The sequence below is a fragment of the Amphiprion ocellaris genome, chromosome 23 (assembly GCF_022539595.1).
Source record: "Amphiprion ocellaris isolate individual 3 ecotype Okinawa chromosome 23, ASM2253959v1, whole genome shotgun sequence".
Lineage (NCBI taxonomy): Eukaryota > Metazoa > Chordata > Actinopteri > Pomacentridae > Amphiprion > Amphiprion ocellaris.
Window position 1 is genome coordinate 22,431,563 of NC_072788.1, and position 7,493 is coordinate 22,439,055.

The window sequence follows — 7,493 nt, forward strand, 5'->3', positions numbered from 1 at the left end:
CTGCAGCACCGTCGTAGTGTACTAGATGTGATGAGCAGCTACGTGGTGTACAGCCAGCCCACCTCTGGCTATGCTGGTGGCAGCCACACAGTTTACCTTTTGTATTCCATGGTGGTGACATAGGATCCGGGGTGATGTAGTTGCAGCCCAAGGCCTGCATTTCAGGACTCTGACCCACATGCTGGGGTCTGTGTGGGGTAAATGGTGACACTGTGCATGGTTGGAGTGGCGCCTGGATCAGGGCAGCTGGGGTGGAAGTCTTGCAGCTGAAATCTGAAATCTGGAGACGGAAACTATCGCCAGGTCACATGATCACCAGTTAAACTGGAACAGGTCGGGATCACCAGAGTTCTTCACATTTTATTACTTAAAAATACTTACCTGGACTATTAAAGTAATTTTGTTCACACTGAGATCATGAGCTCTCAATGTGATGCGTCTACTCCCTCTAAATAATATGTCTTCGTTGTTTTCAAAATACGTGGTGTGGAATTAGGGACGAAGAAGTGAAGTCAAGTCGCCACGAGTTCTGACTTTGATTTCCGGTTTTGCCGGCAGCTTCCAAATGGGAAAAGGCTTTTTTTGTGTTTAAACCTTAAAATTGTAAAAATGCAGCCTTTTTTTCTTTCTCTACTTTTCGTTTTTCGAATTTCATTTTTAAACGAAAAAAACCGCCAAAACGATTGTTTTTTCTCATTTTATTTTGCAGCGGAAAAAGGAATGAGCGAACCACAGATTGTGACCCCAAACTTTTGAACGGTAGTGTGCATCTAAATGGCAATGCAGGTACATGTAATTCTAACTTTTATCACAGCTGTTTATCACAACTCATAATGATGGGCATGATATTTATTTACTAATAAGAAAATGCAGGATTATTTATATACATATAATGAGCAGTTCCCATCATGCCACCACATGCACAATTTGCAGATAAACATAGATTACTCACAAAATATTTTATCATTAAATCAGAATATAAATATTCCAAACTGATATTCATTGAGTGTTTTTCAGTCTCGTTTGTGGACACATTTCTAAGGTTTTACAGTAATATATATTTCTGTGTGATCATTGAAATCTAGAAATTGGACACGTGTAATAAGGGATCTTGCTTGTTGAGGTACTTGTTTCCTGACCAGGAGAGCTGTCCTCGTTCTGTTTATCCTCCTCTTGCCCTTTACTTGGTGGGTTCTTTTAAAAACAAAAAAGCATGCAAAACTTTTTTAGACAAACAGGTCTCATAAAACAAATGAGCGGTACTTGAGGGAAACCACAGGGATACCGGTTAGGACCTCTTCCATTTTGAAAAGTCATCCTTGTCCTTCACCGCCTTCATGTCACCCACAGCAATTAGAAGCTGTGCCAAATAATACGTCACCATGACAATAATGTTGCCATGCTGTTGCGTGTTTTCCACCACCTTGAAAACTTGTAGAGCCAGTGACACATCAGACCCCATGAAGATCAGGCCTCCCAGCAGCGTCGGCATGTGTTGGGTTCTGATTGCCAGAGCAAGGCGGTATAGATCCCCACAGCTGGAACTAGCATATCAGAGTTTGGCAACTTCTGCAGGAATGGATACAGAAAGATATGGAAACCTACTCCTGCTATGAGCACGATCAGATACAGAAGATGGATCCAGCAGGAGGATCCGGAAGAGGAATACGATGTGTAGCGACTGGATAGGAAGGAGACGGAGTACAGCAGATGAGCCACAGCAAATGCACCCAATCCTGAAACATGTGCGAGATGATTATAACACTGACTATGACATTTATGACATTAAATGATGTGGGAATACTGTATTCATTAAGCCTATAATGCTCTTTTCATTGGGTATAGTGGGCTAATGGACAAAAATGGCTTCACCTGCATCTGGAAAATTCTCATAATTTGTCTTACTATAGCTTCCTCCCACAGTCCAAAAACATGCAGAGGTTAATTGGTAACTCTAATTGTCTGTAGGTGGGAATGTAAGTGTGATTGTATGTGTAGCCCTGCGATAGACTGCCGACCTGTCCAGGTGTCCCCCGAATTCACCCTGAGTCAGCTGGGATAGACTCCAGCCTCCCGGCGACCCCAATGAGAATTAAGTGATGTATAGATAATAAATAGATGGATGGATGTCTTACCATAGAGAAAAAGCTCAGGCCAAGTCAAGCAGCCATTACCAACAGCAGAGAAGATCATACCTCCCACCACACCCAGGATGCTCTGACCTCCATTCCAGCCCAGCACCGCTGCAGCCAATCAGAGCTCTGGTGCTGATTTGACACCTGCAGACATGATGGATGGAGGAGAATCAGGAATCCACAGGTAGAAGTAGGCAGCTGTGGACAGAAAGAAAGGCACAAGGGAGAAAAACAGGGACTGATAGAAAGGGCCGAACAGAAAGACACAGACAAAAACAAGTTTTCACAAAAGAGTAGACTGGAATTAACATTTTTATGTTCTTTCCTTATGAATAAAGTAGCATTAAAAAAAAAAAACACTGAAAAATGACTAAATATGAACCGTACCACATTTTTCCTGTGCCTCCTGTCATAGGCGTCTGTCTCAAGGATGTCCATCTTCTCCCTGCCAGCACTGTTGAGATTTCCCTGGCAAATGTCTCAGTTTTGTTCTGTTTTCCTCTGCTGGTGTAGTTTATTTCTGCGTTTACCGACTCAGATACCAACGCATTCAGTCCTCAGATGTCCTCTTGTATCCCTCGTCTCAAATCTCTGCTGTGTTTTTCAATTTGTGTTACATGGCAGCGGACTTTAGACCAGTCTTGCAGTCTGATTTGATAATCAATGTCCTACCCGGTTGGAGTCCTCATGAACAGATAGCCGACCTTTGACTTCTCTACTTTGGTTACATCAACACATAAAGGGCAAAGTTTAACCAGGTGTAACAACAGGGAAAAATAAACTTCGATATATAATAAAAAAATAGTTTTCTGACTTCACATGTTTGTTTGCTGTTCTGAAGACATCTATGAATGTTTTTTTTGTGAACCAAATGTGTGAAATGTCCATATTATTATCAGAAATTGATTTAATTCTTTAAATCATATCTTTAAACCTTTCAGTTGATGCAGATTTCACTATTTTATCTCTGCTACAACTATTACAAGAAATTACAAGGAATAGTTTTGATAAAAATTACTATATCAAGCCACAATCTCATTTTTTTAATGCCTTAACTGCTTCATATGGAAGCAAGAGTTCTGCTCTTGTACTTGATTATTTGCTAATAAATGATGATGATTTATGACACAGTCTTGGGGTTTTGTTCAAAGGAACATACCTCTTTTGTGTTCATTAAATAAGTGTTCACTGCTTCTCCAAACAGGCAAAATCAAACCCCACTTGATATTAAAACACAAGACACACACCATATGAACAACCGGCTCTTCCTCCCAAAGGGTTGGAGTGGTAGGATATGGACATCTAGGTCTGAATTCCCTCTTCCAAACCTCCTACACACAATCTTTGTACTACTGTGTATTATTTTCTAACATGCTTGTGTATGTGTGTGTGTGTGTGTGTGTGTGTGATTTAGGGCAGTACCTTGTGGAAAAGATCCTCAAAGATGGATCTGCCCTTGGTTTAACTCTGGCTTTTGTCTGGAACAGAAGCTCAAGGATTCAGTTCTGAGCTCATACTTGGTGATCCTACATCCTTTGCTCACATACTTACATACCAACATAAACCTGCACTGTGTTATCTCAGGACTGCCACTGACATGTTTTAATGCGCCTAAACATCCACTTTAAATTTTAATTAGCAATGAAAGTGTGTTTTACAGGCGGCGTGATGTCATTATAGAGGTGTGCCATCCTCAGATAGTGAAACATTTTGGGCTCCGTTTTCTGTCCGTCTCATTTTTTGGTGAGATTCTTGTCTGGTTTTCTGCACATTTTCTGCACTAAGTCAATTCATGGATTCACATTGAACAGTTTTTGTCACATACTCATACAATATGTGCAGTGAAATGCAAAGTGACTGTTCCTCAGGCTGTGCAAAAAACAGTAAGTGCTTTACATCGAGCATTAAAATGCTTTAAAAAGCAAGAAAAAAGAAAACCTGTGCAGAAACATTAAAATTCAAAGACTAGAAAAAATATCTAAACGTAAGCTATAAAAGATAAAAGTACAGAGAACTGTAGTAAAAAATACTGGCACATTTGAAATTACAAAATATGTCAAAATGGCACATTGATTTCTAGCTTTTATTTGTGTAGTTTTAAAAATGTCTATAGTTGGGCTTATGTGTGGCTGATTCCAGCAGTGGGCAGCATAACTGCTAAAAAAACCCCCAAAAAACAACTTTTCACCATGTTTGGTTTGAAGTCTGTGCTCCAGTAAGTGACCAGTTTTTGCAAATGTGAGGCTAGTCAGGCTCAGTAAATCTTTCTGATATTACTGTTTAGAGACTTGTAGTTAAAAAATAGAGCCTCAAATTCAACTTTTCACATTTAACATTCAACATTTAAGCAAGAAGGAAATGCAATTACAGTAAGTCCATCTGGCATAAAATAAATGCATGCATGAGCTTCTCTAAGTCTTGCTTGGACATACAGTTTCAAATTTTAGCTGTTTTTTAAGATGTCAGAATGATGACTTAACTGAAATGTAGATTCTCCTCTATTAAAAGTCATTCATGTACTAGAAGGATTTCATGGTATCCTGTTTTATGGCTTTGTTTACCGTCCTCTCAGGTGGGATCCCTCAGCCCTGTCTGATCCAGATCTGAACCAGAAGCTGCGTCAGGCTGCTCAGCAGTATGAAAGGACGCTCTACATCCCCAATGGTGCATTATGGGGAGGCAAGACATCCAGAGAATGAATGATAGTGGGAAACTGAAGGTATTGTGGAGCTATAACGAAGCATGCAGTGGCTCTCGACAGTGTGTAAAATGTGAGAATGTTTGATTTAAAGAATTAGAATATCTTTATTGTCATCCTACATGGGGGCATGATGAAAATATAAATAGCTGCCACTGGACGGTGCTTTGATAACAAGCTAAATTAACAGCATTAAATAATAAAATCAAATGTACCTGTGAAACAAGACTATATTAAGAATTACAACATCTGCAAAAAAGGCAAAATATATACAATACAGTGTGGGAGGTAAATGAAATCAAATAAAAAACAGTAAAATAGAATAAATATTGGCAGGAGATTTCACATAAGCAGCATTAGAACCATTAAAAGTGACACTGTGCATTACTGTTTTGAGTTCAGAAGTCTGATGGACTATGGGAAAAAGCAGCAACATATGTCAGACTGTGGCCTCTAATTTTATTTCTGGATTCCATCGTTTCCTCTCGCCATTCTTGAAAAATATGCGTTTTTCATTTCGGCCAGCACATTTTTTTTTTTTACTGTCTGCAGATGTTATTTACATGGATATAGACTTTATTAAGTAGTGATGCCGACGTTTTTTGACAAGGTCTTCTTTATCTAGTATCTTTATTATTATCACACACAGCCAGGTCTGTTCTGGACGAATCTGAAACATCTGGAGAAGTAAACTATCGGCAGTTATCCTGATCTCCAGTTGAACTGGAACAGGTTGGAATCGCCAGAGTTCTTCACATTTTAATACTTAAAAATATTTGCTTGTAATATTAAAGCAATTTTATTCACACTGAGCTCAGCAGCTCTCAGTGTGATGCGTCTGCTTCCTCTAAATAAGACAAACATGTCTTCGCTGTTTTCAAAGTACGTGGTGCAGAGTTAAGCAGGAAGAAGTGAAGTCAAGTTGCTACGAATTCAGACTTTGACTTCCTTTTCTGCCGGCAGCTTCCAAATGGGAAAAGGCTTTTTCTTTTGTTTAAACCTTAAAATTGTTTTTTTAAAAAAAAAAAACAAAAAACAAAACACCCCAAAAAACAGCGTTTTTTTCTTTCTCTACTTTTTGTTTTTTAAATTTCATTTTTAAACGAAAAAACAAAGCGATTATTAGTTTTTTCTCATTTTATTTTGAAACGGAAAATCGAATGAGCGAACCATACATGGATTATTGTTAATGATAAATGCCTTCAAATTGGTTTTTCATCTAACATTTCCATCATCTCTGAGTGATGACATAATAGACCCGTGTGCATGCAATCAAAGCTAATGCTAACAGTAGCCACAACTGTGCAATCATGCTCTTCAGATTGCTATAAAATATAAAAGTAATCTCCTGGGCCTTGATGTATTTAGATGCTAGGAGTGCCTGAAGACTCTTGTGTTCACTCTTGCAGCCAACAGCAGAACATCTGTTGTGCTTTGCTCTTGGCTCAGATGTTTCAAAATTGGCTCTAGAAGGGATTCTGTCCATTTTTTTCACCCATTTTCTTGACAAAAGCTAGACAAAATCCTTACCGGCTTGTCAACCTTCATGTGTATTAAAAAATGAATGGATTCTCACCATATGGGGCCTTTAAGGTTTATTGTGCAGCTGCCAGTTTGTTGTGTCGGACTCTTGCTAACAGACGCTGTATAAACAGAGCAGTTGGATCGATGCTTTTGCTGCTGGCCACCCTACAGGAACATATGGGAGCAGATCTGAACATCACAGCAGCTAAAACCATGATAGATTTAACAGATTCTTTGCACTTTGTCATTTTTATTGCTCATCAATCAAAGCAGGGATATAACAAAACCAAAGTGGAGACAGTTTTTGGTGTTATATTTTGGTAATTTTATGTCATATTTTGGTAATTTTGCATGTTTTGTGGCCATTTTGTCACATTTTGGTAATTTTGCATCCCTGTAGGGTTTTTTGTCATTACTTTTTGCTCATTTTATGTCACAGTTTGGTTATTTTGAATTCCTTTTGGGGTTTTTTGTAATTATTTTTTGGTCGTCTTATGTCACAATTTGGTCATTTTGTCACATTTTGGTCATTTTGGATCTGTTTTTGGGCTCTTTTTGGTTATATTTTGGTCATTTTGTGTTACATGTTGTTCATTTTGCATGTTTTGTGGTCATTGTGTCACATTTTGATAAACTTGCATCCCTGTTTGGGCTTTTTTGGTGTTGTAGTTTGGTAATTTTTTGTCACATTTTAGTCATTCTGTGTCACATTTTGGCCATTTTATATTATATGTTGGTCATGTTGCATCTTTTTGTGGTTATTTTGTGCCATATTTTACTAATTTTGCATTTCACTTTGTTTTTTTAAAATCAAATTTTCATCATTTTTTTTCTCTTTCATGTTGTTTAGCGCACATTTTGGTGTGTTTTTAACTTTTTTTGGTCAGTTTGTGTCACATCTTGATGATATTGTCTCACATTATAGTCATTTTGCATTTCGTTATGTTTTTGTGCCACAATTATTTTACATTTTGAATCCCTATTGTCATATTTTTGTGAATTTGTGTCACATTTTGGTTGTTTTGTAACTTTTTGTGGCTGTTTTGTGACACAGTTTAGTCATTTTGCATATCTTTTATGTTGTTTTTCTGTCATGTTTTGGTTATTTTGCATGTTGATTTGGTAATTTTGTGTCA

The 7,493-nt window shown here is 38.0% G+C and overlaps 1 pseudogene; it reads right to left on the reverse strand.

The window, feature by feature from the left end:
- Positions 1-834: 834 nt before the first annotated feature.
- LOC111562857 (lysoplasmalogenase-like) lies at positions 835-2,774 on the reverse strand (annotated as a pseudogene).
- Positions 2,775-7,493: the final 4,719 nt, after the last annotated feature.